This window comes from Octopus sinensis, linkage group LG4 (genome assembly GCF_006345805.1).
Source record: "Octopus sinensis linkage group LG4, ASM634580v1, whole genome shotgun sequence".
Taxonomy (NCBI): domain Eukaryota; kingdom Metazoa; phylum Mollusca; class Cephalopoda; order Octopoda; family Octopodidae; genus Octopus; species Octopus sinensis.
Genome location: NC_043000.1, coordinates 61,856,272 through 61,862,704, shown reverse-complemented (window position 1 = coordinate 61,862,704; position 6,433 = coordinate 61,856,272). Strand labels below are relative to the sequence as shown.

The window sequence follows — 6,433 nt, the reverse complement described above, 5'->3', positions numbered from 1 at the left end:
AAGGCAAGGACAATACGTGACTTCATGAAACAGTCCTTCACGAAAATCATATATATATATATATATGTGTGTGTGTGTACTTTTACTAGTTCTATAAAGGCTAGCTGACTGAAACATGGGAGTCATATCATTTTTGAATTTTTGTAATAGAAATTATAACGAATTTAATGGTAAAATAAAAAAATACTGAAAGACTATCACATTCGCAAATTCTCTTTGAAATATTTATAACGTAGGAAGCGATCGCTCCTCTCTCAGTTGTAAGTTTGAGGATTGTCTCTAAGGTATTTGTGAACTTGCCAGTGACATCAACAACGTCGTAGGTATTTTTGTCAATTGTAGTGATTTCATCATCAACCATGCGTGGGGAAAGCAGTTGAATTATTTCCAATAACCAAGCAATACTGTCGCAAAGCTCTAACGTGTTTCTTTTTCATTACTTCAGACTGCACAACCTTGGTTATCTCAACTTGTTCGGCAAATCCCTACACAACCTTCTTTCCACCTGTCTAATTATCACTCACAATGCTCTTAGAGTCATAATGATGCTGTTTGAGACACTTTATGTAAAGCTTGTAGTTTCCTGCCAAATCTGTGGTTTCATTCTTAGCTACAAGATTCGGCCGTATATTAGCAAGTGAACTGAGTATGTCAATCTGGCCTTCTTCTGAATATACTTAGTTATTACCTGTATAATGCCAGCCTCTTGTACCAGTACGCAACTGTTTGGGCTCTTCTAGGTCCCTTCTTACTATATAGTTTGCCTACAGCTATGGTGAAAATTTTAGAGTCGATTGTTACATGTTTTACTCTTGGTGCTGTTACAGTATTCTCTCCAAACTGTCTTTAGCAATGGCGTATTCTGTTTGAAGTCTCTCGTTTTGTTCCAGAAGTTAGATCAAAATGTTTTAAGTTCTTCTGGGGAAAGAGTTTTCTTAACAATAATATTTTTTTCTTTCTCATCTCCTTGGAGATTGCCTGGGGGTTGGAAGTTGACTTGTTATTTATGATGGCTCTCTCGGATAGTTTTGCACAAGTTTTCACTCAGAGTTCTGAGGTCGTGCTTTAAAGTAATTAGTTTTTCTTCAAGAGCTATGCTGAGAAGACTCGTTCAAGAGTTTTCTTATTTTTTGCCTAAGATGTAATTGGTGAGCTGTGAGTTCATTCTTCTCCTTAGATCGTGATTAACTATCCACTATGGCGTCGCAGATTATTAATTCCTTGACTGTGCATAGCAGATTGTGGCCGGTTCTCAGTGTTTTGAGAAGATCGACTAGTGGGAAAAACAACTGCCGTCTGTGATAGCCTTTAGTTTCAAGAAAAAGTATCAATTGCCGAAGAAGTTATACCGTAAGATAATGTATATATGTATTTGTTCAGTTTTATTTCAAGATTTTTTGCCAATAGAGAAAGAGCCGGTTCCGAACCTAGATTCAAGGCTCCTTCATTGGAATTAACAACAGGGTATTTTTGTTAGAATATATGTATGTGTACAGATTTATATGTTTTGCTTTATGTATGTATTCCCATACAGATATTTGCATATCTAGTCATGCTCATATATATTTAAATGATAAACTTCTGGAAAGTTTTACAGATTTTTACAGTTCCAGTGATGGATTGGATCTGTAGTCTTTCTGGTTTTGAGAAGTTTAATTTCACAAGATTGGTATTGAGGCAGTGTATCACATATCCCAGTGCCCCAATAATTACAGGTATAAACCTGAACTTGTAATCTTGATAGAGTAACAGCAGATTTCTCAATTGTTCAGCGTAGGTACCCTTTTTTTTTCACAGATCTTCAGCTTTATGTTAACATCCGATGGGCAGCTAATATTCACAACTGTACACAGTTTCTGTTCTCTATCTCAAATCATTATATCAGGTCTGCTGTCCTCATATTTTATTGAGGTCTTCACTCTGACATTCCACCAGTACTCCTTGTTACTATGAGTGGCGAGTGGCTATGGCTTATCCCATGCTGTAGGTTCTTATTTCTTTGTCCTCAGGGATTATCTTTCTGACGGATTTCATTATAGAGTGTCCTGGCTACATTATGTTTCATCGGAAGATAATATCGTGATGAAATTTTCGGACAACTGCTTATAATGTAGGTGATATCTTCTGTGTTTACTCCATAAAGTCTGCATCGGTTGTCACATTTTACTGCTTTTCCTGCATCTCTATCCATTTTGTGCATCAGGTACTTGGCTGATATTGTTCATGGATTGCAAAGATATGCTTCAAAGTGGGAGGTAGTACTCTGGCTATTGGTTCATAAAAAACTGCTTTGATGATCAGCGTTACTATCATCTCGAAGTTTTCTACAAACATATCCATGCATAGTCTTCAACTCACATACGCTCATCCCTCCATCTGATGATACGTTGCAGTGGTAGAGTCGTGCGACTTCTTTGGGCATATATTCTAGGTGATACGACAAAGATTGTTGCTCAATGAGCTGCCTTTCGAACCTTATGATGTTATCACCTTCATGTATGCAAACTTGGTCAAGTTATGCACTTCAACACTTGGTGGTTAAACGATATTGCCGAAGAGATACGATACGACATTCAAAGGTATTTTGGATCGATGTTCAGCATCTGCTGCCTTGTTTTCGTTTTAGGTAGAGGCAGTCTATGTCACTGTTTATGTGAAAATTATGTGTGCTTGTTAGTATTTTTCGGGTTTACACGTCAATGGCTCGCATCTCATCAAGCGTCCAATCAAGCTGCCCAAGTATTGGTATGAGTACTTACACTGCAAACACATTGTGGGCCTCTGTTTTATTGAATGTACAAAGTTCTGAGGTCCAAATTTTCCTTATTCGGCCGTAATATTCTTTAGTGATACGTGATTTATTACAGGTGCTATTGTAAGATATGTTTTCGACCACCCCTAGATACCTGTAAAATTTCTCGTCAGATATAGGGAAAACAGTCATATCATTGGTGGCGATGTTACTAGTCTGGTTTATAGTTACCCTGCTTTTCATATGTATGTATGTATGAATGTATGTATGTATGTATGTATGTATGTATGTATGTATGTATGTATGTATGTATGTATGTATGTATGTGTGTGTGTATGTACTATGTATGTACGTACGCATGAATGCATGTATGTATGCATGCATGTATGTATGCATGCATGTATGTGTGTATGTGTGTATGTATGTATGAAAATTAAAGAGTACTAGACAGAGGAAGAGCAATAGAAGGAGAGATATGCAAATGTTATGATGATGGCGGCCGTGTTCGTACTCGCCGCCTGACGCTGAAGATTCAACACGATCAACAGAAATTGTCTGCCACTGAACGTATAAATGGCTGAGAAGTCAACAGTCATGTGTACTCTTAATATAATTCTCAGCGTGACACGATGTGAGTGACAATGCTTTTTCTTCTGAATCGCTGGTACACTACACTTGACAAGCACCTCCAGAGTTTCCGTCTATCCAGTATAATTCACAAGGTATGAGTCGATATTACTGAAAATAACACATCGAAGATTCTATGCATTAGGTCCAACGAGACCCTATGGTAGTGAGGCAAACTTTTTAAACACTCGGATATACTACGCTTAAAATTACCTATATAGATATATATATAAATATAATAATATAAATTCTGAGACCCACTTCGGTCACGACACAGACCATGGGAGTGCACCTAGAAAGTTACCATCCCAGGCACAAGTCCGGGCAAGGTTGTTTATGGAAGACCACCAGTCGCCCATGCATACCGGCCTCCCCTCTCCACGCCACCAGTGTTATCCAAGGGAAAGGAAAGCACCGATACAGCTTGGCACAGTGACGTCGCAACTGAGTGAACTGGAGCAACGTGAAATAAAGTGTCTTGCTTATGAACACAACACTCAGCCCGGTCCCGAATTCGAGCTCACAACCTCACGATCGTAAGCTCGACGCTCTAACCACTGAGCCATACACCTTCACATAATATAAATAATACAATAATATAAATAATATATAAATATTTGCATATATACATACATAGAAACGAACTTTTTTTTTAACAACGAAAAAAAACAGAGAAACGAGAGCTTTATATAGAAAGTGAATTCTAATTATTATGTATAATTACAATTAGATGTTTCTTATTGTTATAGATATTTCAAATGTCTAGTGCAAAAATACATTTAAACGCTTGCGTAGGAAGTCATAGTACATAATAGCATATGTAAAAATGCATACACATGTTCATGCACTGACACAAACATACAACACATATGAATATATGTAGTGTGTGCACTACATATATATATACGCACACACATACACGCGCATATAGTGGGAAGTTAAACGTTGTCTCTAGTCATAGAGTGACCATTGGTTTCTGCACCTAGAAAGCGCTTAGCAGTATAGGTGAAGCGTATTCTCGGTATAAGACCAATGGTCACTCAATGATTGGTCATAAATTTTAACTTACTAAAAGATGCATTACTACTGTAATGCTCTAGAGTGTGCTTCTTTTTCGGAAATAGGAATTATTGACGATGTGTGTGTGTGCGTGCGTGTTTGTGTGCGTACGTGTATGTGTACAGACTACGTAAAAATTCGTTCTTCACAACTCCTGAAACTGTTTTCAGATATGATCCATCCCATTCTTATAAAAATAATAACTGTCCAAATTGGTGTACTAAACACAAATTGTCTTTTCTGTAGAGTTTTAAGATTTTCATATGAAACAAAAGGTATGTGCTGCTCAGGTGGTCAGGAAACATTACCAGCATTACCAGATCCTTCTCAACCTCTTATGGATCTTCTAGAAGGCATTTCCATCCTGTCAAATGATCTTCTGAACAACATCAGACAATAAAACTCTGCAAATGACATCGTTTGGTGCATCTAAGAAGATAGATAAACATGAATTTACGATGACGTCAAAGTTCAAAGGCAAGTCTATCACCTCTTTGGTTCCCTGTTACCCACAAATGAACAACCACAGTTCCTCCAAATTTACTTTATGAGTGATGTAGGATAACAAACCCGAAGGAGGTGTCAACATTTCAGATGATGGATCGTGTTAGACTGCGCGACTGCTGCAAAATAGAGTATATCGACTGACAGCTTTTCGGTGCGTTCAAAAATAACATAACCCCCACAGGTTAGGACCTGAAGTACTCCAAACGGACGCATAGGTGGTTGCTTAGTCGAATTAGTCCATCATTTACTCCACAAATGATTTGTTGTCAATGCTGCACTTCCCCATATCATATGTTTCAACATAACTGTAATATATACAAACTATGCCATCCCGAGCAACGCCGAGTGTCTCTGCTAGTATCTCATATAGAAGCATTTGTTGAAGCTAAAGGTGGCTTTATTGAATAAAATTAGAAAAAAGAAGGTTTATGTTTATGCTCATAGCAGTTTTGATAAATAAAGATATTATCTGTAATTATATATCTGTTTTTTTTATAAACATAAATCTGTCCCCAAATATCTTACGCGCCCTATTGATAGATAGATGGATAGATAGATAGATGCCTAACCACATGCTTATTCACGCGCGTGCGTGTAGGCATTTATGTATGCATGTGCTTCTGTAAGTTTGTATGCGTGCATTGATGTTATATTCACGAAGAAGGGTAAGCAATAAACCAGGGTTTTTGTCAAATAATGGATTCTTCGTGGTAACGAAGTTAGAGGCCGCAAATAAATTTAGTCGTTTATCTGATACTGAAAATTTAATACGATCTTTGATAGGGGGACATTTCTTCTGCTCAGAATTCAGTAACCATGTTACTGAGCCTGTCTACAAATATGTTTTCATTCTCCTACTCACGTTCAATTATTATCCGAAGTTTAATAACGATATGGTTGAATGATTCCGCAATTAAATAATGACTCACAAATTCAGGAAACACTTTTTTATGAAATTTCATACAGGAGTGGCTGTGTGGTAAGTAGCTCGGTTCCGGGTTCAGTCCCACTGCGTTGCATCATGGGCAAGTGTCTTCTGCTATAGCCTCGGGCCGACTAATGCCTTGTGAGTGAATTTGGTTGACGGAAACTGAAAGAAGCCTGTCGTATATATGTATATATATATATATATATATATATATTATATATATAATATATATATATATATATATTATATATATATATATATGTATGTGTGTGTGTGTGTATTTGTGTGTCTGTGTTTGTCCCCTAGCATTGCTTGACAACGATGCTGGTGTGTTTACGTCCCGTCACTTAGCGGTTCGGCAAAACAGACCGATAGAATAAGTACTGGGCTTACAAAGAATAAGTCCCGGAGTCGATTTAATCGACTAAAGGCGGTACTCCAGCACGGCCGCAGTCAAAGGACTGAAACAAGTAAATGAGTAAAAGAGTAAAGAGTATCTGCCAAACATTCGAAAATCTTAGTCAAATTTTCCTCAATATATTTCATTTCGTTTAACAGTA

The 6,433-nt window shown here is 37.4% G+C and overlaps 1 long non-coding RNA gene across 1 annotated transcript in view; it reads right to left on the bottom strand.

The window, feature by feature from the left end:
- Window positions 1-482: 482 nt before the first annotated feature.
- Window positions 483-6,433, bottom strand: part of LOC118762978 — a 21,539-nt gene continuing 15,588 nt past the window's right edge. The window contains exons 2-3 of the long non-coding RNA XR_004998732.1: window positions 2,363-2,370; window positions 483-494 (exon numbers count right to left, since the gene is read on the bottom strand). This is a non-coding gene — a long non-coding RNA (uncharacterized LOC118762978). The remainder of the gene's footprint in view (window positions 495-2,362; window positions 2,371-6,433) is intronic.